This window comes from Oncorhynchus nerka, linkage group LG24 (genome assembly GCF_034236695.1).
Source record: "Oncorhynchus nerka isolate Pitt River linkage group LG24, Oner_Uvic_2.0, whole genome shotgun sequence".
Lineage (NCBI taxonomy): Eukaryota > Metazoa > Chordata > Actinopteri > Salmoniformes > Salmonidae > Oncorhynchus > Oncorhynchus nerka.
In genome coordinates, this window is record NC_088419.1 from 49,548,546 (window position 1) to 49,554,916 (window position 6,371).

At 40.3% G+C, this 6,371-nt stretch overlaps 1 long non-coding RNA gene across 1 annotated transcript; it reads right to left on the minus strand.

Moving 5' to 3' along the window:
- Window positions 1-5,054: 5,054 nt before the first annotated feature.
- LOC115107362 (uncharacterized) lies at window positions 5,055-6,371 on the minus strand. Its single transcript, XR_003860193.2, has 3 exons — window positions 6,234-6,371; window positions 5,613-5,674; window positions 5,055-5,489 (listed from the first exon to the last, which is right to left on the minus strand). It is a non-coding gene; the product is annotated as an uncharacterized LOC115107362 (long non-coding RNA).

The following is a 6,371-nucleotide window of genomic DNA, read 5'->3' on the forward strand; positions in this document are numbered from 1 at the left end:
AGTAGAATTATTTAGTTCAGCTTTTATTTATTTCATCACATTCCCAGTGGGTCAGAAGTTTACATACACTCAATTAGTATTTGGTAGCATTGCCTTTAAATTGTTTAACTTGGGTCAAACATTTCAGGTAGCCTTCCACAAGCTTCCCACAATAAGTTGGGTGAATTTTGGCCCATTCCTCCTGACAGAGCTGGTGTAACAGAGTTAGGTTTGTAGGCCTCCTTGCTCGCACAGGCCTTTTCAGTTCTGCCCACAAATGTTCTATAGGATTGAGGTCAGGGCTTTGTGATGGCCACTCCAATACCTTGACTTTGTTGTCCTTAAGCCATTTTGCCACAACTTTGGAAGTATGCTTGGGGTCATTGTCCATTTGGAAGACCCACTTGCGACCAAACTTTAACTTCCTGACTGATGTCTGGAGATGTTGCTTCAATATATCCACATAATTGTCCTTCTCATGATGCCATCTATTTTGTGAAGTGTACCAGTCCCTCCTGCAGCAAAGCACCCCCACAACATGATGCTGCCACCCCCGTGCTTCAGTTGGGATGGTGTTCTTCGGCTTGCAAGCGCCCCCCTTTTTCCTCCTAACATAACGATGGTCATTTTGGCCAAACAGTTCTATTTTGTTTCATCAGACCAGAGGACAATTCTCCAAAAAGTACAATCTTTGTCCCCATGTGCATTTGTAAACTGTAGTCTGGCTTTTTTATGGCGGTTTTGGAGCAATGGCTTCTTCCTTGCTGAGCGGCCTTTCAGGTTATGTTGATATAGGACCTATTTTACTGTGGAAATAGATACTTCTGTGCCTGTTTCCTTCAGCATCTTCACAGGGTCCTTTGCTGTTCTTCTGGGATTGATTTGCACTTTTCGCATCAAAGTATGTTCATCTCTAGGAGACAGAACGCATCTCCTTCCTGAGCGGTATGACAGCTGCGTGGTCCCATGGTGTTTATACTTGCGTACTATTGTTTGTACAGATGAATGTGGTACCTTCAGGCATTTGGAAATTGCTCCCAAGGATGAACAAGACTTGTGGACGTCTTGGCTGATTTCTTTTGATTTTCCCATGATGTCAAGCAGAGGCACTGAGTTTTAAGGTAGGCCTTGAAATACATCCACAGGCACACCTCCAATTGACTCAAATGATGTCAATTAGCCTATCAGAAGATTCTAAAGCCATGACATAATTTTCTGGAATTTTCCAAGCTGTTTAAAGGCACAGTCAACTTAGTGTATGTAAACTTCTGACCCACTGGAATTGTGATACAGTGAGTTATAAGTGAAATAATCTGCTGGCACACAATTGTTGGAAATATTACTTGTGTCATGCACAAAGTAGATGTCCTAACAGACTTGCCAAAACTATAGTTTGTTAACAAATTTGTGGAGTGGTTGAAAAACGAGTTTCAATGACTCCAACCTAAGCATTTGAATATGGAGCCATATTCATTTTTTTTAACAGAATGAGCATATGTTTGTCTACTGTGAAGAAAATTCACTGTGGAACACACCTGAATGCATTCATTACCAATGGCGACCAGTCATTCAGGGCAAGTGGGGCTCCCAACATTTTTAGCAAAAGAAAATAATTTACATGCTCAAATCGCCACTGTTCAATACTAATTTCTATAAGCACCATTACAATCGTTTTTGAATTTCCCTGTGAAAGCCTAAACACAGTAAAATCATATTTAAAAATAATAATAATTTAGCAAATCATGTTGGCATTAACATTGTTTACCCAGAAGTAAAATGATAGAAAATGTGTAAATTCCCGTTTACATGTGAATCTGTCCATGAGATATTATGTTGGCAATAGAACAAGCTTTCAATTGATGCTCACCTGTGCCAGATTGTGATTTATAATGGTCCGTTTTTGGATTGCGTAAACAACAACAGTAATTGTGTGATGGCGGGGATGCAGGGTTGTGTTCGAAACAAAACATCAAGCTTGCTTCTTTGAGTCATAAAAGTGCATTGAAATTATTTAGGAACTGTGCACACTTTGGAGAGGTGTGTGGCTACTTAGAGACACCAGTTTGTCCTCTCACTCAAACCCTTGTCATTTATTTGTCTTATGTTGCACCTACCCCTTCCTTTTCCAGAAATATTCTTATCATGTTACTGAATGGTTTTCAGATTTCGTCATCAACAAATGCCGAGGAAAGTACAGTAAATGTAAAATGCATATACAATCAACAGTGTAATGTTTAGATTGAGGTCACTACGGTTCACCGGACACAATTTTGGTATGATAATTTTCCGATAATTACCAAACTGTTCCCACTCAATTGCTGCCTTCCTTAGGCATACGTTTCTCATATTTATTCTGTAGGAAACATTTCAATTTTGCCCTATCCATACAAGTCAATTCACACAAGTGTAAAGGGTTAATTAAACATTACATTTAAATTCTGTAGAGTTTAAATGTATTCCAACGGAGGACTCCTCCTTCAGACGAGTGGCGGACATGGTGGACGGTGGCTTCAGAGCCTCTCATTGTCCAATGCAATAACATCCTCAATCTCGTGTTTATTTACATACAGTACGTTGCTCCCGCGCTGCCTCAGGCCAGATCGCACTCAACCAGCAGAGGGAGCAAACACGCAGCCGCCAGCAGGAGAGGATGAGTAGAGGTTGTGTGACACGTTCTCCACATGTTGGAGCCAGTGGCAAAACTAAAGTTTTATACATGGGGTGGTCAAGGCTACTTCAGGGGGTCCATAGACGATGACAGAAAATGTGTGTGTAACCCTAACCTGGCATCTAAGGAGCATGAATGAATCCTATGATTGCTGAATTAGAGGTAGAAGTGATAATTCACTTAACCCGGAGTTCTTCAAAATGTGGCAGATACTGTAGTGTGGTCCAAAAGGGTTACTTCACTAGAATTCTTTAACATACTATGAATAGTCAGTGTCTCTACCTCAGAACTGCAGCTCAATGTCTTACTCACATACTGGAGAGACTTGGGTCACTATTTTCATGAATATATTATCTGGGTCTATAAAATGTTGAACATCCAAAATATTTTCTGAAAATAAAGCTCAAGCACCAAAGAGAAGATAACATTTGTGTGTTACATAAATTGCAGAGTTTATTTACAACAACAACAAAAACACTGCAATTTGACATTGACACCTGGTATCAAGCAGAAATTAACTTGAAAAATCATTTGGGAGCCCATCAATATTACAGACTTACATATTTATGTTCATAGATATGTTAACTAATAGCTAAGAAAAGTTTTGGAATCGGCCTAATCAAGACCGAATAACATCTGTGTGACATGATACCCTTTGGATTTATGATTTTAGAATGTCAGTGTTCTAGCTAGTACACAGTGCAGGTTTTAATCATGACCAGAGGGACCGCCTAAGTGCCAAATTATCCTAGGTAGATTTAAAACAGCATAATTCTACTGTTCTGGTGAGAACTGGCTAAATGTTTCACAAACTCATCCATGTCGAGGGAGCGTGCCCTCCTTGACTCAACACTGAGAATTCCCGAGGTGACTTAACCTGTCATCGACCATTGTTGTCCTCAGGTGGGTTTTAATCCGTTTTAAAGCTGAGAAGCTTCTCTCGCAAGAAGCACTGCTGACTGATGTAACAACAGAAATCTTGCAATGTCGAAATAGCTCTTTATAAGGTTCTAGAAACACAACAAAGTCAAGGAGAGGAGACGGTCTGTCCCTTCCACTTTTCTCTCCTCTCTTGTATCAAGAGGCCGCTTGGTTTGATGAACCTCATGTTTGAGGTCCTCTAAATCTGACTCAAAGGCAAACAGAGGCTCCTCATTCAAGAATGTTGTACTCTTTGGGTTGAGAGACTGGACCCCATTGCATCATCTCACAATTTTGCTTTGGAAAACGCTTCTGCAGCTCAGCTGTGAGACTGTCAAGCACCAGATAAAAGATAGCTCTTCGGAAGCTCTCACCATCACTTTGGTCACTATTTTTCTGTCCTACAGTGCTCATCATCAATGAGTCGTGAAATTTTAAGCTTGTTTTAGGCTGTCTAAGTTTGTATACTTATTTTGCAGTGCTCTGCAACCTCTTTCCATAGTTCTCCAAAGTCACCCTCTGTAGTCCTGTAATGTGTCTGTAAGGGCACCTACTAGATCCACAGCCCTTGCTAGGTCGAGAGCGCTTGATTGGAGCATGTCAGAAAGACATTTGGCATCACCAAGCACTTTATAAAAAAAGGTAACCAAAAGCCCAATGAAATGTCAATCTGAGAAAGAAGGCCCCTTGCCTCCACTAATCTATCACCACTATTTTCAAGTATGATATCCTGTAGCACTCTCAGAACTGCTGGAAGCCTGTCCCTCAGATTACGGCATGTGATGTATATGCATGCCCACCTTCCATCCGTAAGTCTCTGTCGTTCCCTGAGTTGCTGCTGTGGCTACAGCTCTTTTTGAACTACAAGCCACTTGAGATGAACGTACGAGCCAAATAGAAAGTTATAAAACTTCTGCAGGAGAGCAAAAAAGTGAACTGCCTCAGGCACCGATTTCACAGCATAGACAAGAACCAAAACCAAACAATGTGCGTTACAGTGCACATACAATTTTGAATCCAAATAGACACACCAGAATGCTTTCCGCTCATGACGGAAGCACTGTCATAGCCTTGCCCCACAAGTTTATTTCTGTAGTCCAGAACAATGTTTTTCAAGGCAATCAATTATAATTTTTGTGAGACCTGCTGCATCTAAGCTTTCAGCTGACTGAAAGTGTAAAAAGCTTTCGTGGATGGCCCCATTGTTCTTCTTTTCGTTCAATCTCTGGTTTCATCTGTAATTACACTAAAAACGTATCTTTCTTTTACCCATCTTATTATTTCACTTTGTACCATCTCAGCTAAGCCCTCAAGAATTTTGTTCTGGATTTGGTGGCTCGTGTACTTAGCATTGCCACATGCATTCATCCCTTTCTCTATGAGAGGGACATGCTTTGCGATTTCTTCTAAGTGTCAAAAAAATCACCCTGGTTGTGAGAGTCATCAGACTCTCGATGACCTCTCTGCGCTATATTTTGAGTGGCAGTTAATAGGAGCACATCTGCAATTGTTTTAATGTAAGTACAGTTTTCCTCCACTTACTTTTTCCGGTCCTCATTTATGACGTCTAACATTAATGAGTTGCTGTCAATAGCCCTTTTATGCTGATTCCAAGCATACACAGCATTGATATGATGCTCTGCCTTCGAATGGAGCTTAAACCCAGAATCTTCAAATAAGCGCATTTTTCCAGTTACAATAACCCGACTGTGATGTGAAGGCAGATTCAGGTCTATTGGGCAGAGAAAAATGCATACAGGCGAAACAATAGGTCGAATCTTGATTTACAGAATATTCAAGCCATGAACTGTCCTTATTCCAGGAGATGTTGAAAGCCCTTTTCTGAGAACCATGCTGAGTTCTGGGAAATGTTTTCAAACACGGCTGGTACAGGACCCTCTTCTCTGGATCTTCAAAACGTCTGAAATACACGTTAAATGTTGTGTCATATCTCCACGGAAATGTATCATTAAGGCATCCACAAGATTAGATACTAACAGCTGCTAACTAAAACGTGTAGTTTAAAGTATTGGCCTTGGCCTACCATTGTGTCCTTTTGGAACAGAAGTCTGATATCTCTCCCTTTCTTTTCATGTTTAATTGATCCTATACAAAAAAAATAAGACATCTAAGCATCCAATTACCCACAGTTTTGTCCAATCACAATCTTAATTACAAATCCCCATTATCATAGCTGTACCTTAAAATCAACCACCAGCCAACTGTAAGTTACTCGTTAGATCATGTCTAGCCCTACTCTGCAGTAAGTAACTTAGCTAGCTATACTTTCTTACACCTTCACAATAGCAAACAGGCGGTCTGCAAATTGTGGTCATCTTTTGAGTAACGTTAACAGATTGATGATAATAACAAATTGTTCGTTTTGAGTTCAAGTACGAAAATCGAACGGAGTTAGTGGATTTCAAATTGCTGAATGTTAACTTGCTGAATACTGACAGCTGTAGCCTAAAGTTACTAGTTACCCAACATGAGCTAAACACTGCACTGTGTTTGCGTGTATTACTAGCACAGATGAAAAACATAAGGTTAGGCTAAATTGGGAACCGATCTCTCTTATCTGGCTAACTGTCTGTTAATGGAGCCAAATGTCTAACGTTAACTTACACAACGAATCAACTTTCGATGCTAAAACCTTAAAACTTACTTTAAATATGATGCTTTCGCCAATCGCGAAAAGAGCTCGTGGAACTGTGGAAATAATCTCTCTTCTTCTTCTGTGTGTCCTTCTTATTCTTCTGTATCTCGCAACCTACATTAACATTCTCTCTTCCTCGTCCTCGAT